Genomic DNA, 27,147 nt, shown 5'->3' with positions numbered 1-27,147 from the left:
GTCACCCCACCAAGTTGACCCTTCAAGTGCATTCATCAAGTCACCACACCAAGTCAACTCTTTAAGTTCATTCATCAAGTCACCCCGCCAGGTCAGCCCACAAATTACTCTCACCAAGTCGACTCTTTAAGTTCGTTCATCAAGTCACCCCGCCAGGTCAGCCCACCAAGTGGACTCTTTAAGTTCATTCATTAAGTCACTCTGCCAAGTCGGCCCACCAAGTTGACTCTTTAAGTTTGTTCATCAAGTCACCCCGCCAGGTCAACCCACCAAGTACTCTCACCTAGTCGACTCTTAATGTTTGATCACCAAGTCACCCCGCCAGGTTGGCCCACCGAGTACTCTCACCAAGTTGACTCTTTAGGTTTTTTCATCAATTCACCCCACCAAGTACTCTCACCAATTGACTCTTTAAGTTTGTTCATCAAGTCGTTCCACCAGGTCACCCCACCAAGTACTATCACCAAGTTGACCCTTTAAGTTTGGTCATCAAGTCACCTCGCCAGGTTGACCAAGCCGTTCTGGGTGAGCCATGCTGGCTGATCCGATCTGGCTGAGCTCCAAAAACAGTGTCGTGGATGGCTGTTTGGTCACATTTTTCATTGAATTGGATTTTTAGGGGAGTTGTCCGTGCTGTCATAGATTTCTAATACAGAGTGAGCCTTGCACTAATAGCTTATATAGGAGAGATTTTTTCCGTGAGCCTCTCCCATGCCCCTTTCATTGATTCAACATTGTTGTCTAGGCGGATCGGATTGTTGGGTTTTCAAATGGTGTATGCTGATGTTGAATCAATGAAAGGGGCATGAAGCGATCTCAGTGCTTTTCCTCAACTTTCCTTTAGATCATGTTTTCTGATGACTCAATTTTGGAAAAGGTGAGGCAGAGGTTATCGATCAATGGCTTGCTTTTTGGTGATTTTAAAACTTGATCTAAATGTGAGCCCTTCTCTAGCACTCCGACGTTGCTTGGTATAATGGCAATTTGCTATGGGTGCTTGGCACTCTAGCAATTTTTCATGGTGTACTTATCACGGCTACATGGGAGCTTTAATATCGAAAGATCTCGGTGAAAAATGGTGGGTGAGCCATGCTGGCCGACCCTATCTGGCTCTTCTTTCTCACTCCATTGGCACAAATTTGGGAGTTTTTCGATAGCGGTTGTCATTCCAATGTGTCATTGCGGTGATCTAGAGAGCGATGCTAAGGGCGGGATCTTGCATCTAGCATTTGGGGATGTTTGTGCAAGCGAGCAGGGGAGCTTCTCTTATCGGAACCTCTCCGTGGCCTTTTAATATAGACCCAGTCCCGACAATATCGATGGATACGAGCCTTGGATTCTAAAATTTTTCAGCTAACATTGGTTTTTGTAAGAGATGGGTACGAAAGCACTTCCCGATTGATACACAGGAGCTCCCTAAGATTGCCTCTATGCCAACTCGATCGGCACAACATTGGGAATGGTTCGACAGCAATTGTCATTCCAATGTGTCATCGGGATGTCTTGGAACGCAACCTTTCAAGGGTGAGCTCACGTCTAGCACTTGGATTGTGCATCATCACAAGTGAATGGGGAGATCTCTTTGTGAATAGAGTCATGGCAATTGCAAGAGAAAACTAACTTAGTAGTCGGAGCATTGGCCTTGGTCCATTGTGATGGCTTTGCAATTTCACTATAATTGCAACCTATGTTTGTGCAATAGCAGAGTTTGCATGTAAGATTGGCCTTTGTTCTTGACAGTTCCAAGTACTCTCACCAAGTCACCAAGTCACCATGCTGGCCGATCCAATTTGGCCGAGCCATGCTGGCCGAGCCATTCTGAGCGAGCTCCAAAAATAGTGTCGTGGATGGCTGTTTGGTCACATTTTTCATTGAATTGGATTTTTAAGGGAGTTGTCCGTGCTATCACAGATTTCTAATGTAGAGTGAGCCTCGCACTAATAGCTTATATAGGAGAGGTTGTTGCCGTGAGCCTCTCCCATGCCCCTTTCATTGATTCAACATTTGTGTCTAGGCGGATTAGATTGTTTAGTTTTCAAATGATGTATGCTGATGTTGAATCAATGAAAGGGGCATGAAGCGATCTCAGTGCTTTTCCTTGGCTCTCCTTTAGATCATGTTTTCTGATGACTCAATTTTGGAAACGGTGAGGCAGCGGTTGTCGATCCATGGCTTGTCTTTTTGGTGATTTTAAAACTTGATCTAAATGTGAGCCCTTGTCTAGCACTCCGGCATTACTTGGTATAATGGCAATTTTCTATGGGTGCTCGGCACTCTAGCAATTTGTCATGGTGTACTTATTGCGGCTACATGGGAGCTTTAATATCGAAAGCTCTCGGCAAAAAATGGTGGCCAAGCCACACTGGCCGACCTGATCTGGCTCTTCTTTCTCACTCCATTGACACAAATTCAGGAGTTGTTCGACAGTGGTTGTCATTCCAATGTGTCATTGCGATGATCTGGAGAGCGATACTAAGGGCGGGAGCTTGCATCTAGCATTTGGGGATGTTTGTGCAAGCGAGCAGGGGAGCTTCTCTTATCGGAACCTCTCCGTGGCCTTTGAATATAGACCCAGTGCCAACGATATCGATGGATACGAGCCTTGGATTCTAAAATTGTTCAGCTAACATTGGTTTTTGTGAGAGATGGGTACGAAAGCACTTCCCGATCGATACGTGGGAGCTCCCTAAGATTGCCTCTATGACAACTCGATCGGCACAAAATTGGGAATGGTTCAACAGTGGTTGTCATTCCAATGTGTCATCAAGATGTCTTGGAATGCGGTCTTTCAAGGGTGAGCTCGCGTCTAGCACTTGGATTGTGCGTCATCACAAGTGAATGGGGAGATCTCTCTATGAACGGCGACATGGAGATTGCAAGAGAAAATTTAATTATTAGTCAGAGCATTGGCCTCGGGCCATTGTGACAGCCGTGCAATTTCTCTATAATTGCAACCTATGTTTGCATAGTAGTAGAGTTTGCATATAAGATTGGCCTTTGTTCTTGACAGTTCTAGGAGATGACCTCCGGAACTTTTGGATTGGGCCCCTTCAAGGTGAAATTCATCTAGTTGATTGGATGAGCTCAATGACCATTTCACTCCCTTGGCTACATGAATTCAAATCCCATCCAGCTGCCATAGACACTCCAAATGCCAAGCCGTTGTTACCATGCCATCCTACTTAGACTCCTAGATGATCAAGGCCGACATTGTGTCCGCTTGTCTCAATTAAACCTCAAAAAAGGCACCAAGGCAAACTGTATTGTCGAGTTGTCCTACCCGAGCTGTTCCACCCAAGCCGAGTTGTTCCACCCGATCTCCAAAAGGTGGCAATTTCACTACCTTGGCTCCATGAATTCCCATCTCCTGACTGATGATAATCTTTTGCTCCTCTGCCGACCTCATAAAAAATGGGGTCGTGGATGGCTGTTTCGTCACATTTTTCAACGATTTGGATTTTTAAGGCATTTGTCGGTCTGTTCACTAATTTCTAATGCAAAGCGAGCCTCGCACTAATAGCTTATATAGGAGAGGTGGTTTCCACGAGCCTCTCCCATGCCCCTCTCATTGATTCAACACTAGTGTCAAGGTGGATGGATATGTCAGATTTTGAAACGGTGGACGCCGACGTTGAATCAATTAGAGGGGCATGAAGCCCACCCTCGAGGTGCTTTTCCTTGACTCTCCTTTAGATCGTGTTTTCTTGTCACTCAGCTAGCGCAATTTCGGAAAAAGGTTTGGCAGTAGTTGTCAGCCCTCACCGCGTCTACCTGATGATTTTAAAAGTTGATCTAAAATGGGAGCCCTAGTCTAGCACCTCCATCCGGTGTTGCTCGGGTATTGCATAAATTTTTGCTATCGGTGCAAATTCCCCAACGAATGCCTACCCTTGGACTGTCTCTTAGATCACCTTCTTCGATCACTCGACCAACGCAATTATGGAAGAGATTTGGCGGCGGTTTCCATTCTACAGCGCGTCTGTTCAGCGATTTTGAAGTTGATCTAATGGCGAGCCCTTGTCTAGCCATGAGGTGGGTGCTTGGCGCTCTAGCAATTTTTTGTGTGCCTATTGCGGCTACAATGGGAGCTTTGATTACAAAAGCTCTCTATGACCCTCCCCAATAGAATCGGTTATGGTGTTTGAGAAAGAAATGTTATTCTAATTTGGAATATTGGCACTAGCATCATTTCTATTGGGAGGGCCGTGAAGCCATCCCGATTTTGCTATTCGAGGGCTCTCTCCCCAGAGTCATTCTCTTTGCAACAACTTCTTTGGCAAAAAAAATTCGGAATGGTTTGGCAACGGTTGTCATTCCAATGGTGACGTTGTGGTGGTTGCCTGGGCAGCGATCTGAAGGGCGAGTTGTCATCTAGTAGTTGGGCTGCGCATCACGGGTGACAAGGGAGCCTTTGTAATCGGAAGCTCCCAATGACCATTCGATGAGAAGAGCCATTTCTTGTGTGAGCAAGGATGAATGTAGCCTCGGATTCACAACAAAACCAATGACATCGGATCTATATCTAAGAGCAGAATGAAGCAGCAGTCCATTTGCTATGCGCGGCTCCCCAAAGTTGCTTGTCTTTCTCACTCCATCGGCACAAATTCAGGAGTTGTTCGACAGCGGTTGTCATTCCAATGTGTCATTGTGGCGATCTAGAGAGCGATGCTAAGGGCAGGAGCTTGTGTCTAGCATTTGGGATGTTTGTGCAAGCGAGCAGGGGAGCTTCTTTTATCAGAACCTCTCCGTGGCCTTTGAATATATAGACCCAGTGCCGATGATATCGATGGATACGAGCCTTGGATTCTAAATTTGTTCACAGCTAACATTGGTTTTTGTGAGAGATGGGTATGAAAGCACATCCCAATTGCTACGCAGGAGCTCCCTAAGGTCGCCTCTGTGCCAACTCGATCGGCACAACATTGGGAATTGTTCGACAGTGGTTGTCATTCCAATGTGTCATCGGGGGATGTCTTGGAAAGTGGCCTTTCAAGGGCGAGCTTGCATCTATCACTTGGATTGTGCGTCACATCACAAGTGAATGGGGAGATCTCTCTGTGAACGGTGGCATGGTGATTGCAAGAGAAAATTGACTTAGTCGGAGCATTGGCCTCGGGCCACTGTGATGGCCTTACAATTTCTCTTTAATTGCAACCTATGTTTGCGCAGTAGCAGAGTTTGCAAGTAAGATGGGCCTTGTTCTTGAGAGTTCCAGGAGATGACCTCCAAAACTTTTGGATTGGGCCACTTCAAGGTGAAATTCATCCAGTTGATTGGATGAGCTCGATGACCATTTCAGTCCCCTGGCTCCATGAATTCACATCTCCTAATCGATGACAATCTTTTGATCCTTAGACGACCTCATAAAAAATTGGGTCGTAGATGGCTGTTTGGTTAGAATTTTCAACAATTTGGATTTCTAAGGTGGATTTTGGTGTGTTCACTAATTTCTAATGTAGAGCGAACCTCACACTAATAGCTTATATAGGAGAGGTGGTTGCCACGACCCTCTCCCGTGCCCGTCTCATTGATTCAATGCCAGTGTCAAGGCGGATGGATATGTCGATTTTTAAAACGGTGGACGCCGATGTTGAATCAATTAGAGGGGCATGAAGCCCACCCTCGATGTGCAACTCCTCGACTCTCCTTTAGATCATGTTTTCTTGTCACTCAGCTGGTGCAATTTTGAAAAAAGGTTTGGCAGCCGTTGCTAGCCCTCACCGCGTCTACTTGGTGATTTTAAAACTTGATCTAAAACGGGAGCCCTCGTCTAGCACCTCTGTCTGGTGTTGCTCGGGTATTGCATAAATTTATGCCATTGGAATGAATCCCCCAATGAATGCCTATTCTTGGACCCTCTCTTAGATCACCTTCTTCGATCACTTGACTGACACAACTATGGAAGAGACTTGGCAGCGGTTGCCATTCTACACCGCGTCTGTTCTGCGATTTTGAAGTTGATCTAATGGCGAGCCCTTGTCTCTAGCCATGAGGTGGGTGCTTGGCACTCTAGAAAATTTTTTTGCATGCCTATTGAGGCTACAATGGGAGAGGTGGTTGCCGCGAGCCTCTCCCGTGCCCCCCTCATTGATTCAACACCGCTGTCAGGGTGGATGGATATGTCAGATTTTGAAACGGTGGACGCCGACGTTGAATCAATTAGAGGGGCATGAAGCCCACCCTCGAGGGTGCTATTCCTGGACTCTCCTTTAGATCATTTTTTCTTGTCACTCAGCTAGCACAATTTCAAAATAAGGTTTGGCAGCAGTTGCGAGCCCTTACCGCATCTACTTGGTGATTTTAAAACTTGATCTAAAATGAGAGCCCTTGTCTAGCACCTCCGTCCGGTGTTGCTCGGGTATTGCATAAATTTTTGCCATCAGCGCGAATCCCCCAATGAATGCCTACACTTGGACCCTCTCTTAGATCACCTTCTTTGATCACTCGACCGACGCAATTACGGAAGAGACTTGGCAGCGGTTGCCATTCTACACCGCGTCTGTTCTGCGATTTCAAAGTTGATCTAATGGTGAGCCCTTGTCTATAGCCATGAGGTGGGTGCTTGGCGCTCTAGTAAAATTTTTTGCATGCCTATTGCAGCTACAATGGGAAAGGTGGTTGTCGTGAGCCTCTCCCATGCCCCCCTCATTGATTCAACGCCACTGTCAGGGTGGATGGATATGTCAAATTTTGAAATGGTGGATGCCGACATTGAATCAATTAGAGGGGCATGAAGCCCACCCTCGAGGGTGCTATTCTTGGTCTCTCCTTTAGATCATGTTTTCTTGTCCCTCAGCTGGCACAATTTCAGAAAAAGGTTTGGCAGTGGTTTCCAACCCTCACCGCATCTGCTTGGTGATTTAAAAACTTGATCTAAAATGGGAGCCCTCGTCTAGCACCTCCGTCCGGTGTTACTCGGGTATTGCATAAATTTTTGCTATTGGTGTGAATCCCCCAATGAATGCCTACCCTTGGACCCTCTCTTAGATCACCTTCTTTGATCACTCGATCGATGCAATTACGGAAGACACTTGGCAGTAGTTGCCATTCTACATCACGTCTGTTCCATGATTTTGAAGTTGATCTACTAATGGTGAGACCTTGTCTAGCCATGACGTGGGTGCTTGGGGCTCTAGCACTTTTTTCGCGTGCCTATCGCGGCTACAATGGGAGAGGTGGTTGTCACAAGCCTCTACCGTGCCCCCCTCATTGATTCAACACTAGTGTTAGGGCGGATGGATATGTCAGATTTTGAAACGGTGGACACTGACGTTGAATCAATTAGAGGGGCATGAAGCCCACCCTCGAGGTGCTATTCCTGGACTCTCCTTTAGATCTTAATTTTTTGTCACTGAGCTGGCACAATTTTGGAAAAAGGTTTGGCAGCGGTTGCCAGCCCTCACCACATCTACTTGGTGATTTTAAAACCTGATCTAAAATGGGAGCCCTCATCTAGCACCTCCGTTTGGTGTTGCTCGGGTATTGCATAAATTTTTGCTATCGGCTCGAATCCCCCAACGAATCCCTAGCCTTGGACTCTCTCTTAGATCACCTTCTTCGATCACTCGACCGACACAATTACAGAAGAGGCTTGGCAGCAGTTGCCATTCCACAGCACATCTGTTCAGTGATTTCTAAGTTGATCTAATGGTGAGCCCTTGTCTAGCCATGAGGTGGGTGCTTGGGGCTCTAGCAATTTTTTGTGTGCCTATCGCGGCTACAATGGGAGCTTTGACAAAAAAAGCTCTTGACGACCCTTTGCAATTGAATCAATGCTGGTGTTCACGAAAGACACATTATTCGGATTTGGAATCTTGGCACTAGCATCATTTCTATTGGGAGGGCCGTGAAGCCATCTCAATTTTTCTATGTGAGGGCTCTCTCCCCAGAGTCATTCTCTATGCAACAACTTCTTTGTCACAAAATTTTTAGAATGGTTCAGCAACGGTTGTCATTCCAATGGTGCTGTTGTGGTGGTTGCCTGGGCAGTGATCTAAATGGCGAGCCATCGCCTAACAGTTGGGCTGCGCATCACGAGTGACAATGGAGCCTTTGTTATCGAAAGCTCCCCGTGGCCATTCGATTAGAAGAGCCATTGCTTGAGTGAGCAAGGACGAATGCAGCCTCGGATTCCAAATGAAATAAATGACGTCAGATCTATATAAGAGCGGAACGAAGCAGCAGCAGCCCGTTTGCTATGCGTGGCTCCCCAAAGTTGCTCTTCTTTCTCACTCCATTGCCACAATTTTGGGAGTTGTTCAATAGGGGTTGTCATTCCAATGTGTCATTGCAGTGTTCTAGAGAGCAATTCTAAGGGCGGGAGCTTGTGTCTAGAATTTGGGATGTTTGTGCGAGCGAGCAGGGGAGCTTCTCTTATCGGAACCTCTCCGTGGCCTTTGTATATAGACCCAATGGTGACAATATCGATGGATGTGAGCCCTTGGATTCAAAATTTGTTCATAGCTAACATTGGTTTTTGTGAGAGATGGGCATGAAAGCACATCTCGATTGCTATGCATGAGCTCCCTAAGGTTGCCTCTGTGCCAACTCGACTGGCACAACATTGGGAATGGTTCAACAGTGGTTGTCGTTCCAATGTGTCATCGGGGGATGTCTTGGAAAGTGGTCTTTCTTTCAAGGGCGAGCTCGCGTCTAGCACTTGGATTGTGCGTCGCGTCACAAGTGAATGGGGAGATCTCTCTGTGAATGGCGGCATGGTGATTGCAAGAGAAAATTGACTTAGTCAGAGCATTGGCCTCGGGCCATTGTGACGGCCTTGCAATTTCTCTTTAATTGCAACCTATGTTTGCGTAGTAGCAAAGTTTGCATGTAAGATGGGCCTTGTTCTTGAGAGTTCCAAGAGATGACCTCCAGAACTTTTGGATTGGGCCCCTTCAAGGTGAAATTCATCTAGTTGATCGGATAAAGCTCGATGTGCTTGTATCTATTATGAGACGGTAATGATGGTTATTAATCTGTGGTGGTGAGTATATCCCATTCGGTAATCGCAGTGGAAGAGCTAGTGGGAAGTACTTGTCGCTTTTTTTTGTTGGATATACCCTATATGTAGGTGTCTGCACGGCTTGCAACACACTACACATTCGGTGTTCGATTCTAAGATGCGCTTGTTGCTGAGTGTGTATGGAGTTGTATCTTTTAGCCAAGGGCTCCATCTCATTGGGACGTTCTATCAATGCATTTTATCCTGCCCAGACGGCAAGAAGGAAAGAGATGGTTGCATGAGTGCATTGGTCAACATCCCTAATTTCATCAAGTGTCCACTCTCCGCCCATAAAAAGCCCAAGGCATTTCATCTCTCTTCAGATGCAAAATTTTGGGAGGGCTTGTCGAAGTATGGCCATTTGTACGGGGTGCACCAAAAAGCGTGTAGGGGGCATATGCCTGGGAAATGGATGTCTTTGAGTGTCCTTACTCAGTCACGTGCGCGGTGTACATCTTTGCATTATGACTCTGCTGCGAGCATTTTTGATTCAAGCATTTTTGGGGAACGGGTTTCGTACGAAATGTTCTTCTTAGGCTCCTGCGAACCAGAGCGCTCATCTTTGCAATGCTCTGACAAGTGCAGGCCCAACGTGTCTGTCTAGGGGAAGAAATTGCATGAATTCTTTTTCTCGAGATGTGGGTGCTCATGGGTGGTTCCCTCGCGGTGCAGTTCTTCGGTATGTGCATGTGCATGAAATTGAAGCTTGTCCAACAATGCTAGTGTGAGTGTTTACCTGTAGGAACTTTTTTGTACTTGCACCGGCAGATCACATGTCACGGGGAACAGTTAGTGAGGCTGTGTTGGGAAAGGAGATATTTGCCAGAGGTTAGAGATGTCCGTGTATGCGAGCGGGCTCTCATCACCTATAAATGTGCAGAGGGGGTGTTATACACGATGCCCTTGAGTGGCCTTATAATTGAGGTGGTCGCATGCACAGTGATGCCCCCGCCAATCACATAACCACTGTGAAAGCATTTGCCAAGGATGTTTTCATTAATCAAGAATGAAAGTTGGGGGATCGAAGATGATCAGATACTGTCCAAGTCTCAACCATAAACAATGCCGACCAGGGATCGGCGGATGTTGCTCTAAGGACTCCGCCAACACCTTTTGAGAAATCAGAGTGTTTGGGTTTTGAGGGGAGTATGGTCACAAGGCTGAAACTTAAAGGAATTGATGGAAGGGCACCACTAGGAGTGGAGCCTGTGGCTTAATTTGACTCAACACGGGGAAACTTACCAGGTCCAGACATAGTAAGGATTGACAGATTGAGAGCTCTTTCTTGATTCTATGGGTGGTGGTGCATGGCCGTTCTTAGTTGGTGGAGCAATTTGTCTGGTTAATTCTGTTAACAAATGAGACCTCAACCTACTAACTAGCTATGTAGAGGTTCCCCTTCACGGCCAGCTTCTTAGAGGGACTATGGCCTCCTAGGCCATGGAAGTTTGAGGCAATAACAGGTCTATGATGCCCTTAGATGTTTTAGGCCGCACGTGTGCTACACTGATGCAACCAATGAGTTTCTATCCTTAGCTCGAAAGGTTTGGGAAATCTTTCCAAATTGCATCATGATGGGGATAGACCATTGCAATTATTGATCTTCAATGAGGAATTCCTAGTAAGCGCGAGTCATCAGCTGATGTTGACTACGTCCCTGCCCTTTGTACACACTGCCCATTGCTCCTACCGATTGAATGATTCGGTGAAGTGTTCAGATCGTGGTTACGACGGTGGTTCCTGTCGGCGACGTCGCGAGAAGTTCACTGAACCTTATCATTTAGAGGAAGGAGAAGTTGTAACAAGGTTACCATAGGTGAACCTGCAGTAGGATCATTGTCGGTTCAAGACCCTGAATCGTGTAGGGGATGGAGCTGGCCTCCTCCCCGCCCCCAAAATCTTGGTGACGTCCGAACACTTGACCCTGCCACGATGTGATGGATGGCCAAGCTACAGGTCCAGGGCCATCGAGGTTGAGGGGCACATCGAATGCCCATGATCGAAAGCATGGATTCCTCGCGGGGTGAAGAAGAGACTTAGATGCAATCTAGATTAGGATCGGTACCTTCAAATGACATCCACATCAAAGCAAGAGGTCTTTTCTCAGTTGCAGTTCAGAGGGGGTCTGAGCCTTGTCCCCCGTTGAGATTTCATGGTCCGATTGCGTGCGCGGTGCTTTCCCAGGGATCCGTCATTTCGATGGCGACAAGTCAGGACTGCCGCAACCCCCCGTTGCCTTCCCCAGGTGTGTTGACTCATTGCTTGGAGTGTTCTGTGTTTAGGATGGGTGCACTCGCATGATTAGTGGGGCAAGGGCCCCATCCACTAACATGGCTCTCCCATGTGTCGCCTCCCACCTTTACGAGGTGATGGGCTGGGGACACACCACAGTGTTCCTCATCGCACCCATTGGGTGCTTGAGGTTCGAGATGTGTCAACACCCAACACACGGGTGCATCGCGCACCTTAGAAATCCAAAGAATGAAGAGCGAGCCAGCACCTTGCACACTTGGGTCATTGAAAGACAAAAATAAAACAAAATCATGACTCTCAGCAATGGATATCTCAGCTTTTGCCATGATGAAGAATGTAGCGAAATGCGATACTTAGTGTGAATTGCAGAATCTCGTGAATCATCAAGTCTTTGAATGCAAGTTGCGCCCGAGGCCTCGGCCAAGGGCACGTCTGCTTGGGCATTGCACTACAAAATTTTGCCCTCCCCAGCGAGTAGCAGAGATGGCCGTCCACGTTCACAAGTGGCGCACAGTCAACTGAAATGAGCACGAGGTTCGTTGATCCATCGCGATGAGTGGTGGCTCGCACAGGTCAGCGTTGGTTTGCGCCGATCGAATGATTCCTCGCGAGGAAATTTATTCTGGGCTCAGTAGCCTGCCACAGTGCGGGCATTGCTGCATCTCTACCCCATCCGCAAGTTAGGTGTGAGTACCTGCTGAGTTTAAGCATATCAATAAGTGGAGGAAAAGAAACTTACCAGGATTCCCCTAGTAACGGCGAGCGAACCGGGAAGAGCCCAACATGAAAATCGACAACCGCACCTCTTGAATTGTAGTCTGTAGAAGCATCCTCAGTGACAGACCAGGCCCAAGTCCCCTGGAAGGGGGCGCTAGAGAGGGTGAGAGCCCTGTTAGGCCCGAACCCTGTCGCACCACGAGGCACTGTCGGCGAGTCGGGTTGTTTGGGAATGCAGCCCTAATCGAGTGGTAAATTTTGTCCAAGGCTAAATACAGGTGAGAGACCGATAGCGAACAAGTACCGTGAGGGAAAGATTAAAAGGACTTTGAAAATAGAGTTAAAGAGTGCTTGAAATTGCTGGGAGGGAAGTGGATGGAGGTTGGCAATGTGCCCCGGTCGGATGTGGAACAGTGTGAGCCGGTCCGTCGCTCGGTTCAGGGGACATGCTAGCGCGGACTATCGCGTTGGAACAAGCCGACCTTCTGGTCACACAAATACTTCCGTCACAATGGTTGAGGAGCGAAGCGCACACCTTTATGGTGGGCTCTTGGGCACCTGTGCACTCGTGGCGCTGGCCAGCGGGCTTTCCATCCAACTCGTCTTGAAACACGAACCAAGGAGTCTAACATGTGTGTGAGTTGGCAGGTTGGGAAAACCCACGAGGTGCAAGGAACCTAACTGGCGAGATCCCATCTCGGGGGGTGCACCGCTGACCGACCCTGATCTTCTGTGAAGGGTTCGAGTGTGAGCACACCTGTTGGGACCTGAAAGATGGTGAACTATGCCTGAGCAGGGTGAAGCCAAAGGAAACTTTGGTGGAGGCCCGCAGCGATACTGACGTGCAAATTGTTCATCTGACTTAGGTATAGGGGCAAAAGACTAATTGAACTGTCTAGTAGCTGGTTTCCTCCGAAGTTTCCCTCAAGATAGCTAGAGCTCACGTGCAAGTTTTATTGGGAAAGCAAATGATTAGAGTCATCAAGGGCGTAATGCCCTCGACCTATTCTCAAACTTTAAATACGTAAGTCAGCACGGCTGCTCTGTTGAGCCGCGCCACAGAATTGCGAGCTCCAAGTGGGCCATTTTTTGTAAGCAGCACTAGCGATGCGGGATGAATCAAAAGCCGAGTTACGATGCCAAATTGCGCTCTAACCCAGATCCCACAAAGGGTGTTGGTTGATTAAGATAGCAAGATGGTGGTCATGGAAGTCGAAATCTGCTAAGGAGTGTGTAACAACTCACCTGCCAAATCAACTAGCCCCAAAAATGGATGGCACTGAAGTGCGCAACCTATCCTCGACCGTCGGGGCAAGTGCCAGGCTCCAATGAGTAGGAGGACGTGGGGGTTGTTGCGAAACCTTGGGCGTGAGCCTGGGTGGACCGGCCCATGGTGCAGATCTTGGTGGTAGCAGCAAATATTCAAATGAGAACTTTGAAGACTAAAGTGGGGAAAGGTTCCATGTGAACAGCACTTGGACAAGGGTTAGTCGATCCTAAGAGATGGGGAAACCCTATTTCAAGGGTGCACTTTGCGCGATCATCAAAAGGGAATCGGGTTAATATTATCGAACCGGGACGTGGCAGCAGACGACAACATTAGGAAATCTGGAGACGACGGCGGGGGCCCTAGGAAGAGATATCTTTTCTTTTTAACAGCCTGCCCACCCTGAAATCGGTTCAACGGGAGATAGGGTCCAGCAGCTAGAAGAGCACTGCGTGTCCCGCGGTGTCTGGTGTGCCTTCAACGACCCTTGAGAATCTAGAGGACTGAGTACCATTCACACCCGGTCGTACTCATAACCGCATCAGGTCTCCAAGGTGAACAGCCTCTGGTCAATAGAACAATGTAGGTAAGGGAAGTCGACAAAATGGATCCGTAACTTTGGGAAAAGGATTGGCTCTGAGGGCTAGGCCTAGGGGTCTGTGCCCCGAACTCATGGGCTATTGGCAGCCTGCCCGAGCTGCTCCCGTGGTGAGGGCGGGCCGTCGTGTGCCGATCAGGCGACGGATGCAGGACGCCCCCTTTGGAGGGCTTTCCCTAGGCGGCGAACAGTCGACTCAGAACTGGTATAGACAAGGGGAATCCGACTGTTTAATTAAAACAAAGCATTGCGATGGTCCCTGCGGATGCTGACGCAATGTGATTTCTACCCAGAACTCTGAATGTCAAAGTGAAGAAATTCAACCAAGCACAGGTAAACGGCGGGAGTAACTATGACTCTCTTAAGGTAGCCAAATGCCTAATCATCTAATTAGTGATGCACATGAATGGATTAACAAGATTCCCACTGTCCCTATCTACTATCTAGCAAAACCACAGCCAAGGGAATGGGCTTGGTGGAATCAGCGAGGAAAGAAGACCCTGTTGAGCTTGACTCTAGTCCAACTTTGTGAAATGACTTGAGAGGTGTAGAATAAGTGGGAGCTTTCGGGCGCAAGTGAAATACCACTACTTTTAACGTTATTTTACTAATTACGTGAGGCAGAGACAGGGAAATGCCCCTATTTTTGGCCTTAAGGTGCATCTAGGTGCGCCGATCTGGGTGGAAGACATTGTCAGGTGGGGAGTTTGGCTGGGGTGGCACATCTGTTAAAAGATAATGCAGGTGTCCTAAGATGAGCTCAACGAGAACAAAAATCTCCTGTGGAACAAAAGGGTAAAAGCTCATTTGATTTTGATTTTTAGTATGAATACAAACTGTCAAAGCGTGGCCTATCGATCCTTTAGACTTTCAAAATTTGAAGCTAGAGGTGTCAGAAAAGTTACCACAGGGATAACTGGCTTGTGGCAGCAAAGCGTTCATAGCGATGTTCCTATCATTGTGAAGCAGAATTCACCAAGTGTTGGATTGTTCACCCACCAATAGGAACCGTTGATTCACACTTGGTTAAAAAGCTAGTGGCACGAAGCTACCGTGTGTCAAATTATGACTGAATGCCTCTAAGTCAGAATCCACGCTAGATGCACGCATATCTCTCTCTGGCTACATCGCGACTCGCAGTAGGGGTGCTCTTGCAGTCCTAGGGGCCCGTGTCATTAGCCATCTCTGATTGGCGCACTAGCCTGTTGGAGAAATCTTGGATATTAATTTCAAGTAGTCGGTGAGAAGAATCTTTTGCAGATGACTTAAATAAGCGATGGGGTATTGTAAGAGGCAGAGTGGCCTTGCTGCCACAATCCACTGAGATTCATCCCTCTGTCACCTCGATTTGTAAAACCTTTTTTGACTCTAAGGCGAGTGGGGTGTGTAATTTGTGCGAGGGCGAGAAAATCTCCCAAGTGCTGAATTCCCAACGGGTGGGGTTTTGCAATTTCTACCAGGGCAAAAAAATCTCCCAAGTGCCACATTCCGGGTAGGTGGGGTTTTGGGAAAATTTCCGCGAGGGCAAAAAAATCTCCCAAGTGCCAAATTCCCAACAGGTGGGGTTTGCAATTTTTGCGAGGGCGTACAAATCTCCCAGGTGCCAAATTCCTAGCAGGTGGGGTTTGCAATTTCCACCAGGGCGGAAAAATCTCCCGAGTGCCAAATTTTGGGTGGGAGGGAGGGGTTTTGTAGAAATTTCTGCCAAGGCAGAAAAATCTCCCGAGTGCCAAATTTTGGGCGAGTGGGGTTTTGTAAAATTTCCACGAGGGGGAAAAAAATTTCAAGAGTCCCAAATTCTGAGCTGGTGGGGTTTGCGATTTTTGGAAGGGCGGAAAAATCTCCCAAGTGTCGAATTCCTCGCGGGTGGGGTTTTGTGATTTCTGCAAGTGCGAAAAAGTCTTCCAAGTGCAATTTCCATTTGGGTCGGGTTTGCAATTTCTGTGAGGGCGGAAGAATCATCCAACTCCAAATTCTGGGCGAGCGAGGTTTCGTAATTTCCAAGTGCCAAATTCTGCGAGGGCGAAAAAATCTTCCAAGTCCAAATTTTGAGCAGGTGGGGTTTGTAAATTTTCGTGAGGGCAGAAAAATCTTCCGACTACAAATTCCAGGTGGGTCCCTGGGTTTTTAAATTTTTGCGAGGGCAGACAACTCATGTACATGATCCAAAATCGATCAACTTATTTTTTTGGTTAACGCCCAAAGTTTTGAACTCAAATCAAGTTGGCTACCCCGACTCGAATCGCCTCTGAATTTTTTGCACAATGCATGTCACCGTGCTCAACTTGATTCTAAGTGCCTCGAGTCATGTACGTGGTCCAAAAGAGGTCAAACTTTTTTTTTTTTTGGGTTAATGCCCAAAGTTTTCAACTCGAACCGTGTCGGCAACCCCGACACAAATCGCCCCAACTAACTGAACCTCGACTCGAATTGCGTCAAGCCTTAACTGCCTCCAATTTTTTTGCATGACTCATGTCACCATGCTCAACATGATTCTAAGTGCGCCGAGTCAAGTGTGTGATCCAAAGGCGGTCAACTCTTTTTTTGGGTTAACGCCCAAAGTTTTCAACCCAAATTGTGTCGGCAACCCCGACTCGTATTGCCTCGAGCCTTAACCGCCTCCAATCGACTCGTATCGACTCATATCGACTTGAGACTTTTTCGCAGGACTCATGTCACCGTGCTCAACTTGGTGCCCCGAGTCATGTATGTGATCCAAAAGTGGTTAACTTCTTCCTTCTTTGGTTAACACCCAAAGATTTCACCCTGAATTGTGTCAGCAACCCCGACTCAAATCGCCTTGAGCCTTAATTGCCTGCAATTTTTTCGAACCACTCATGTCACCATGCTTGACTTGATTCTATGCACCCCAACTCATGTACGTGATCCAAAAGTGATTAACTCTTTTTTTGGCTAATGGCCAAAGTTTTCGAATCGACTCAGCTACCCCGACTCGAATTGCCTCGAGCCTTAACCGCCTCCATTTTTTTTTCCGCTTGACTCATGTAACCGTACTCGCCTTGATTCTGAGTGGCCCGAGTCACTTAAGTGATCCAAAATCGAGTAACTCTTTCTTTTTTCTTTTTTTTTGTCAAGTCCCAAAGTTTTGAACTTAGATAGAGTCGGATGCCCCGACTCGAGTCGTCTCCAAATTTTTTGCACGACTCATGTCACCATGCTTGACTTGATTCTAAGTGCCCCGAGCCATGTACGTGATCCAAAAGTGGTTAACTTTTTCTTTTTGGTTAACACCCAAAGTTTTCAACCCGACCCGCCTCGAGCCTTAATGGCCTCCAATGTTTTTGCTCAATCTTGGTAGGGGACAACAAGTCAATTCTATAAGTTTGCTTGCCAATTTTGCTAGCCAGGTCAGCTCACAAAGTCATCTGACCATGTGGTCTTTGCCAAATCAAGAATTGACTCTTTAAGTCTGCTCATAGCTCGTCAAGCTGGCTCACCAAGATGACTTACCATCTCACCTCACCAGGTTGCCCCACCAAGTCGCCTCTTCTATAAGACCGCTCACCATGTTGGCTCCCAGAGTTAGCTCACCGAGTTGACTATTCAGGTTGCCTCACCAAGTTGACCCCTTAAGTTCGCTCACCAAGTCAGCTCCCTAAGTCAGCTCACCAAGTCGAATCACCTAGTTGTTTTACCACCTTGCCCCAGCAAGTGTGCTCGCCAAGTTGCCCCACTAAGTTGCTTCTCTAAGCCCGCTCACCATGTCAGCTCACCAAGTCAGTTGTTCAAGTACGTTGCCAAGTCAACTCTTTAAGTTTGCTCACCAGGTCAGCCCACCCAAGTTTCCTCTTTAAGTTCGCTCGCCAGGTCAGCTCGCCCAAGTCGCATCAGCGAGCTAACTTGCTGAGTCACCTCATGAAGTTGACTCTTTAAGTGCACTCACCAAGTCAGCTCACCAAGTCGACTCACCATCTCGCCTTGATAAGTTGGCTTGCCGAGTTACCCCACCAAGTCGTTGCCTCTTTAAGCCTGCTCACCATGTCAGCTCATCAGGTCAGCTCACCAAGTCGACTAATCAAGTAGGCCCACCAAGTCACCTCAAGGATAGCTCCTCACCATGAGCCGCGTCACCATGTTGACTCAATGAGTCACCTCACCATGTTGACTCTTTGAGCCCGCTCGCCAGGTCGCCTCACCAAGTCGACTTGAGCACGTTGCCAAGTTGACTCTTTAAGTTTGCTCGCCAGGTCGACTCGCCAAATCAGCTCACCATGTCATCTCAACGAACCAACTCGTCGAGTCGCCTCACCATGTTGACTCTTTAAGTTTTCTCATCAAGTCGAGCCACCAAGTACTCTCACCAAGTTGACTCTTTGAGTCCGTTCATCAAGTCACCACACCAAGTACTCTAACCAAGTCGATTCTTAAAGTGCGTCCATCAAGTCGCCCCACGAGGTACTCTCACCAAGTCAACTCTTAAAGTCCTTTCGTCAAGTCACCCCACCAAGTACTCTCACCAAGTCAACTCTTTAGGTTCGTTCATAGAGTCACCCAACCAAGTCGACCCTTCAAGTGCGTTCATCAAGTCACCCCACCAAGTCGACTCTTTAAGTTCATTCATCAAGTCACCCCGCCAGGTCAGCCCACAAATTACTCTCACCAAGTCGACTCTTTAGATTTGTTCATCAAGTCACCCCGCCAGGTCGGCCCACCAAGTGGAATCTTTGAGTTTGTTCATGAAGTCACTTTGCCAATTCGGCCCACCAAGTCGACTCTTTAAGTTTGTTCATCAAGTCACCCCGCTAGGTCAGCCCACCAACTACTCTCACCAAGTCGACTCTTTAAGTTTTCTCACCAATTCACCCTGCCAGGTCAGCCCAACGAGTACTCTCACCAATTCGACTCTTTAGGTTTGTTCATCAAGTCACCCCGCCAAGTAATCTCACCAAGTCGACTCTTTAAGTTCGTTCATCAAGTCGCTCTGCCAGGTCGGCCCGCCAAGTACTCTCACCAAGTCGACCCTTTAAGTTCGGTCATCAAGTCACCCTGCCAGGACAGCCCACCAAGTACTCTCACAAAGTTGACTCTTTAGGTTCATTCATCAATTCACCCCGCCAGCTCGGCCCACCAAGTTCTCTCACCAGGTTGACTCTTTAAGTTCGTTCATCAAGTCACCCCGCCAGTTCAGCCCACCAAGTACTCTCACCAAGTCACCCTGCTAGTTCGACCCACCAAGTTGACTCTTTAAGTTTGTTCATCAAGTCACCTAGCCAAGTCAGCCCACCAAGTCGACTCTTTAAGTTCGTTCATCAAGTCACGTGACCAGGTCAGCACACCGAGTACTCTATCCAAGTTGACTCTTTAAGTTTGTTCATCAAGTCACCCCACCAGGTCGGCCAACGAAGTCACCAAGTACTCTCAACAAGTTGACTATCTAAGTTTGTTCATCAAGTCACCCCACCAGGTTGGCCCACCAAGTCAAATCTTTAAGTCTGTTCATCAAGTCACCCCACCAAGTACTCCCACCAAGTCAACTCTTTAAGTCAGTTCACAAAGTCACCCAACTAGGTCGGCCAACCAAGTACTCTCACCAAGTTGACTCTCTAAGTCTTTTCATCAAGTCACCCCACCGAGTACTCTCGCCAAGTCAACTCTTTAGGTCCGTTCATCAAGTCACCTCGCAAAGTCGACCCTTTAAGTTCATTCATCAAGTCACCCCACCAAGTTGACTCTTTAAGTCCTTTCATCAAGTCACCCCACCAAGTTGACTCTTTAAGTCCGTTCATCAAGTCACCAGAACAACTACTCTCACCAAGTCGACTCTATAAGTCTGTTCATCAAGTCACCCCACCAGGTCAGCCCACCAAGTACTCCCACCAAGTCGACTCTTTAAGTTCGTTCATCAGTTCACCCCACCAAGTACTCTCACCAAGTTAACTCTTTAGGTCCGTTCATCAAGTCACCCCGCCAAGTCGACCCTTTAAGTCCGTTCATCAAGTCGCCCCACCAAGTAGTCTCACCAAGTCGACTCTTTAAGTCCTTTCATCAAGTCACCCCACCAAGTCGACTCTTCAAGTCTGTTCATCAAGTCACCAGAACAAGTACTCTAACCAAGTCGACTCTTTAAGTCCATCCATAAAGTCACCCCACCAGGTCGACACACCAATTACACCCACCAAGTTGACTCTTTAAGTTTGTTCATCAGTTCACCCCGCCAAGTACTCTCACCAAGTCGACTCTTTAAGTCTGCTCATCAAGTTGAGCCACCAAGTACTCTCACCAAGTTGACTCTTTGAGTCCGTTCATCAAGTCACCCCACCAAGTACTCTAACCAAATCGATTCTTCAAGTGCGTTCATCAAGTCGCCCCACCAAGTACTCTCACCAAGTCGACTCTTTAAGTCCTTTCATCAAGTCACCCCACCAAGTACTCTCACCAATTCAACTCTTTAGGTCCGTTCATAGAGTTACCCCACCAAGTCGACCCTTCAAGTGCGTTCATCAAGTCACCCTATCAAGTTGACTCTTTAAGTTCATTCATCAAGTCACCCCGCCAGGTCAGCCCAAAAATTACTCTCACCAAGTCGACTCTTTAAGTTCATTCATCAAGTCACCCCGCTAGGTTAGCCCACCAAGTGGACTCTTTAAGTTCATTCATGAAGTCACTCTGCCAAGTCGGCCCACCAAGTCAACTCTTTAAGTTCGTTCATCAAGTCACCCTGCTAGGTCAGCCCAGCAACTACTCTCACCAAGTCGACTCTTTAAGTTTTCTCACCAAGTCACCTAGCCAGGTCAGCCCACCAAGTACTCTATCCAGGTCGACTCTTTAGGTTTGTTCATCAGGTCACCCCAAGAAGTACTCTCACCAAGTCGACTCTTTAAGTTCGTTCATCAAGTCGCTTTGTCGGGTCGGCCCACCAAGTACTCTCACCAAGTCGACCCTTTAAGTTCAGTCATCAAGTCACCCCGCCAGTTCGGCCCACCAAGTTCTCTCACCAGGTCGACTCTTTAAGTTTGTTCATCAAGTCACCCCGCCAATTCGACCCACCAAGTACTCTCACAAATTTGACTCTCTAAGTTCGTTTATCAAGTCACCCTACCAAGTCAGCCCACCAAGTACTCTCACCAAGTCACCCCGCTAGTTTGACCCACCAAGTTGACTCTTTAAGTTCGTTCATCAAGTCACCCGGCCAAGTCGGCCTACCAAGTATCCTCTTTAAGTTCGTTCATCAAGTCACATGACCAGGTCAGCCCACCGAGTACTCTCACCAAGTCGACTCTTTAAGTTTGTTCATCAAGTCACCTGACCAAGTACTCTCACCAAGTTGACTCTTTAACTATGTTAATCAAGTCACCCCACCAAGTCCTCTCACCAATTTGACTCTTTAAGTCTGTTCATCAAGTCACCACACCAAGTACTCTCACCTAGTCAACTCTTTAGGTCCGTTCATCAAGTCACCTTGCCAAGTCGACCCTTGAAGTCTGTTCATCAAGTTAGCCCACCAAGTACTCCCACCAAGTCGACTCTTTAAGTCAGTTCACAAAGTCACCCAACCAGGTTGGCCCACCAAGTACTCTCACCAAGTCGACTCTCTAAGTTTGTTCATCAGGTCACCCCACCGAGTACTCTTGCGAAGTTAACTCTATAGGTTTGTTCATCAAGTCACCCCGCAAAGTCAACCCTTTAAGTTTGTTCATCAAGTCACCCCACCAAGTCGACTCTTTAAGTCCTTTCATCAAGTCACCCCACCAAGCCGACTCTTTAAGTCCGTTCATCAAGTCACCAAAACAACTACTCTCACCAAGTCGAATCTATAAGTTTGTTCATCAAGTCACCCCACCAGGTCGACCCCCCAAGTACTCCCACCAAGTCAACTCTTTAAGTTCGTTCATCAGTTCACCCTGCCAAGTACTCTCACCAAGTCAACTCTTTAGGTCCGTTCATCAAGTCGCCCCACCAAGTACTCTCACCAAGTCGACTCTTTAAGTTCGTTCATCAAGTCACTCTGCCAGGTCGGCCCACCAAGTACTCTCACCAAGTTGACCCTTTAAGTTTGGTCATCAAGTCACCCCGTCAGGTCAGCCCACCAAGTACTCTCACAAAGTCGACTCTTTAGGTTCCTTCATCAATTCACCCTGCCAGCTCAGCCCACCAAGTTCTCACACTAGGTTGACTCTTTAAGTTCGTTCATCAAGTCACCCCGCCAGTTTGACCCACCAAGTACTCTCACAAAGTCGACTCTCTAAGTTCATTCATCAAGTCACCCTGCCAGGTTAGCCCACCAAGTACTCTCACCAATTCACCCCGCTAGTTTGACCCACCAAGTCGACTCTTTCAGTTCATTCATCAAGTCACCCATCCAAGTCAGCCCACCAAGTCGACTCTTTAAGTTCATTCATCAAGTCATGTGACCAGGTCAGCCCACCGAGTACTCTCAGCAAGTTGACTCTTTAAGTTTGTTCATCAAGTCACCCGGCCAGGTCGGCCCACCAAGTCACCAAGTACTCTCAACAAGTCGACTCTCTAAGTTCGTTCATCAAGTCACCCTGCAAGTTCAGTCCACCAAGTCGAATCTTTAAGTTCGTTCATCAAGTCACCCCACCAAGTACTCTCACCAGGTCAACTCTTTAGGTCCATTCATAAAGTCACCCCACCAATTTGACTCTTCAAGTGTGTTCATCAAGTCACCCCACCAAGTACTCTCACCAATTTGACTCTTTAAGTCTGTTCATCAAGTCACCACACCAAGTACTCTCACCAAGTCAACTCTTTAGGATCGTTACTCAATCCACCTCGCCAAGTCGACCCTTGAAGTCCATTCGTCAAGTCACCCCACCAAGTACTCCCACCAAGTCGACTCTTTAAGTCCGTTCACAAAGTCACCCAACCAGGTCGGCCCACCAAGTCGACTCTCTAAGTCTTTTCATCAGGTCACCCCACCGACTACTCTCATCAAGTCAACTCTTTAGGTTCATTCATCAAGTCACCCCGCAAAGTTGACCCTTTAAGTTCGTTCATCAAGTCACCCCACCAAGTCGACTCTTTAAGTCCTTTCATCAAGTCACCCGACCAAGCCGACTCTTTAAGTCCGTTCATCAAGTCACCAGAACAAGTACTCTCACCAAGTCGACTCTATAAGTCCATTCATCAAGTCACCCCACCAAGTCGGCCCACCAAGTCGACTCTTTAAGTTCGTTCATCAGTTCACCCCACTGAGTACTCTCACCAAGTCAACTCTTTAGGATTGTTCATCAAGTCACCCCGCCAAATTGACCCTTTAAGTCCGTTCATCAAGTCGCCCCACCAAGTACTCTCACCACGTTGACTCTTTAAGTCCTTTCAACAAGTCACCCCACCAAGTTGACTCGTCAAGTCCGTTGATCAGGTCACCAGAACAAGTACTCTAACCAAGTCGACCCTTTAAGTCTGTTCATCAAGTTGCCCCACCAAGTACTCTCACCAAGTTGACTCTTTAAGTCCTTTCATGAAGTCACCCCACCAAGTCGACTATTTAGGTCCTTTCATCAAGTCACCCCACCAAGTTGACTCTTTAAGTCCTTTCATCAAGTCAGCAGAACAAGCACTCTCACCAAGTTGACTCTATAAGTTTTTTCATCAAGTCACCCCACCAGGTCGACCCACCAAGTACTCCCAGCCAGTCGACTCTTTAAGTCTGTTCATCAGTTCACCCCGCCAAGTACTCTCTCCAAGTCAACTCTTTAGGTCCGTTCATCAAGTCACCCCGCCAAGTCGACCCTTTAAGTCTATTCATCAAGTCACCCCACCAAGTACTCTAACCAAGTCGATTATTCAAGTGCGTTCATCAAGTCACCCCACCAAGTACTCTCACCAAGTCGGCTCTTTAAGTCCTTTCATCAAGTCACCCCACCAAGTCGACTGTTTAAGTCCATTCATCAAGTCACCAGAACAATTACTCTCACCAAGTCAACTCTATATGTCCCTTCATCAAGTCACCCCACCAGGTACTCCCACCAAGTTGACTCTTTAAGTCCATTCATCAGTTCACCCTGCCAAGTACTCTCACCAAGTGGACTCTTTGAGTCTGCTCATCAAGTCGAGCCACCAAGTACTCTCACCAAGTTGACTCTTTGAGTCTGTTCATCAAGTCACCCCACCAAGTGCTCTCACCGAGTCAACTCTTTAGGCTCATTCATCAAGTCACCAGAACAAGTACAAGTACTCTCACCAAGTCAACTCTTTATGTCCGTTCATCAAGTCACCCCACCAGTTCGGCCAACAAAGCACTCCCACCAAGTCGATTCTTTAAGTCCGTTCATCAGTTCACCCCACCAAGTACTCTCACCAAGTGGACTCTTTAATTTTGCTCATCAAATCGAGCCACCAAGTACTCTTAGCAAGTTGACTCTTTGAGTTCGTTCATCAAGTCGCCCAACCAAGTACTCTAACCAAGTCAATTCTTCAAGTGTGCTCATCAAGTTACCCCACCAAGTACTCTAACCAAGTCGACTCTTTAAGTCTGTTCATCAAGTCACCCCACCAAGTACTCTCACCAAGTCAACTCTTTAGGTCTGTTCATAGAGTCACCCCACCAAGTCGACCCTTCAAGTGCGTTCATCAAGTCACCCCATGAAATTGACTCTTTAAGTTCATTCATCAAGTCACCCCACCTGGTCAGCCCAAAAATTACTCTCACCAAGTCGACTCTTTAAGTTCGTTAATCAAGTCACCCCACAGGGTCAGCCCACCGAGTACTCTCACCAAGTCGACTCTTTAGGTTTGTTCATCAAGTCACCCCACCAAGTACTCTCACCAAGTCAACTCTTTAAGTTCGTTCATCAAGTCGCTCTGCCAGGTCGGCCCAACAAGTACTCTCACCAAGTCGACCCTTTAAGTTCGGTCATCAAGTCACCCCGCTAGGTCGGCCCACCAAGTACTCTCACAAAGTCGACTTTTTAGGTTCGTTCATCAATTCACCCCGCCAACTCGGCCCACAAAGTTCTCTCACCAAGTCAACTCTTTAAGTTGGTTCATCAAGTCACCCCGCCAGTTCGACCCACCAAGTAATCTCACAAAGTCGACTCTCTAAGTTCGTTCATCAAGTCACCCTGCCGGGTCAGCCCACCAAGTACTCTCACCAAGTCACCCCGATAGTTCGACCCACCAAGTCGACTCTTGAAGTTCGTTCATCAAGTCACCTGGCCAAGTCAGCTCACCAAGTCGACTGATTAAGTTCGTTCATCAAGTCACGTGACTAGGTCAGCCCACCGAGTACTCTCACCAAGTTGACTCTTTAAGTTTGTTCATCAAGTCACCCTGCCAGGTCGGCCCACCAAGTACTCTCACCAAGTCGACTCTTTAAGTTTGTTCATCAAGTCACCCTACCAAGTCAGCCCACTAAGTTGACTCTGTAAGTTTGTTCATCAAGTCACCCTGCCAAGTCGGCCCACCAAGTTGACTCTTTAGGTTCATTCATCAAGTCACCCCACCAAGTACTCTCACCAAGTCAACTCTTTAAGTTCACTCATCAAATAACCCCGCTATGTCTGCCGACCAAGTACTCTCACCAAGTCAACTCTTTAGGTTCATTCATCAAGTCACCCTGCCAGGTCGGCCCACCATGTGGACTCTTTAAGTTCGTTCATCAAGTCACCCGGCCAGGTCGGCCCACCAAGTCACCAAGTACTCTCACTAAGTCGATTCTCTAAGTTCGTTCATCAAGTCACCCTGCCAGGTCAGCCCACCAAGTCAACTCTTTAAGTTCGTTCATCAAGTCACCTCGCCAGTTTGACCCACCAAGTACTCTCACAAAGTTGACTCTCTAAGTTCGTTCATCAAGTCACCCTGCCGGGTCAGCCCACCAAGTACTCTCACCAAGTCACCCCGCTAGTTCGACCCACCAAGTTAACTCTTTAAGTTCGTTCATCAAGTCACCTGGCCAAGTCGGCCCACCAAGTCAACTCTTTAAGTTCATTCATCAAGTCATGTGACTCGGTCAACGTACCGAGTACTCTCACCAAGTAGACTCTTTAAGTTTGTTCATCAAGTCACCCCACCAGGTCGGCCCACCAAGTACTCTCACCAAGTCAACTCTTTAAGTTTGTTCATCAAGTCACCCTACCAGGTCAGCCCAGCAAGTCGATTCTTTAAGTTCGTTCATCAAGTCACCCTGCGAGGTCGGCCCACCAAGTCGACTCTTTAGGTTCGTTCATCAAGTCACCCCACCAAGTACTCTCACCAAGTCGACTCTTTAAGTTCTCTCATCAAATCACCCAGCTATGTCTACCCACCAAGTACTCTCACCAAGTCGACTCTTTAGGTTCATTCATCAAGTCACCCCACCAGGTCGGCCCACCAAGTGGACTCTTTAAGTTTGTTCATCAAGTCACCTGGCCAGGTCGGCCCACCAAGTCACCAAGTACTCTCACCAAGTTGACTCTATAAGTTCGTTCATCAAGTCACCCCGCTAGGTCAGCCCACCAAGTTGACTCTTTAAGTTCATTCGTCAAGTCGCCCCACCAAGTAGTCTAACCAAGTCAATTCTTCAAGTGTGTTCATCAAGTCACCCGACCAAGTAATCTCACCAAGTCGACTCTTTAAGTTGTTTCATCAAGTCACCCCACCAAATCGACTCTTTAAGTCCATTCATTAAGTTAATAGAACAAGTACAAGTACTCTCACCAAGTTGACTCTTTATGTCCATTCATCAAGTCACCCCACTAGTTTGGCCAACCAAGTATTCCCACCAAGTCGATTCTTTAAGTCCGTTCATCAGTTCACCCCACCAAGTACTCTCACCAAGGGGACTCTTTAAGTCTGCTCATCAAGTCGAGGCACCAAATACTCTCAGCAATTCAACTCTTTGAGTAGGTTCATCAAGTCACCCCACCAAGTACTCTGACCAAGTCGATTCTTCAAGTGCGCTCATCAAGTGGAGCCATCAAGTACTCTCACCAAGTTGACTCTTTGATTCTGTTCAACAAGTCACCCCACCAAGTGCTCTCACCAAGTCAACTCTTTAGGTCCATTCATAGAGTCTCCCCACCAAGTTGACCCTTCAAGTGCATTCATCAAGTCACCCCACCAAGTTGACTCTATAAGTTAATTCATCAAGTCACCCCGCCAGGTTAGCCCACAAATTACTCTCACCAAGTCGACTCTTTAAGTTCGTTCATCAAGTCACCCCGCCAGGTCGGCCCACCAAGTGGACTCTTTAAGTTCGTTCATGAAGTCACTCTGCGAAGTCGGCCCACAAGGTCAACTCTTTAAGTTTGTTCATCAAGTCACCCCGCAAGGTTAGCCCACCAAGTACTCTCACCAACTCAACTCTTCAAGTTTTCTCATCAAGTCACCCTGCCAGGTCGGCCCACC

At 47.6% G+C, this 27,147-nt stretch overlaps 2 non-coding genes and 1 pseudogene across 2 annotated transcripts; all 3 read left to right on the top strand.

The window, feature by feature from the left end:
- Nucleotides 1-10,142: 10,142 nt before the first annotated feature.
- On the top strand, nucleotides 10,143-10,832 carry LOC149548510 (18S ribosomal RNA; annotated as a pseudogene; the record flags this gene model as incomplete).
- Nucleotides 10,833-11,546: 714 nt separating this feature from the next.
- Nucleotides 11,547-11,700, top strand: LOC149548509 (5.8S ribosomal RNA). The gene has a single exon (XR_016354979.1). It is a non-coding gene; the product is annotated as a 5.8S ribosomal RNA (ribosomal RNA).
- Nucleotides 11,701-11,924: 224 nt separating this feature from the next.
- On the top strand, nucleotides 11,925-15,188 carry LOC149548508 (25S ribosomal RNA). Its single transcript, XR_016354935.1, has one exon. It is a non-coding gene; the product is annotated as a 25S ribosomal RNA (ribosomal RNA).
- The last annotated feature ends 11,959 nt before the right edge of the window (nucleotides 15,189-27,147 follow it).

Source organism: Cupressus sempervirens, chromosome 7 (assembly GCF_028749045.1).
Source record: "Cupressus sempervirens isolate cs-2001-9-10 chromosome 7, ASM2874904v1, whole genome shotgun sequence".
Lineage (NCBI taxonomy): Eukaryota > Viridiplantae > Streptophyta > Pinopsida > Cupressales > Cupressaceae > Cupressus > Cupressus sempervirens.
This window is presented reverse-complemented; position numbering and strand designations above follow the sequence as displayed.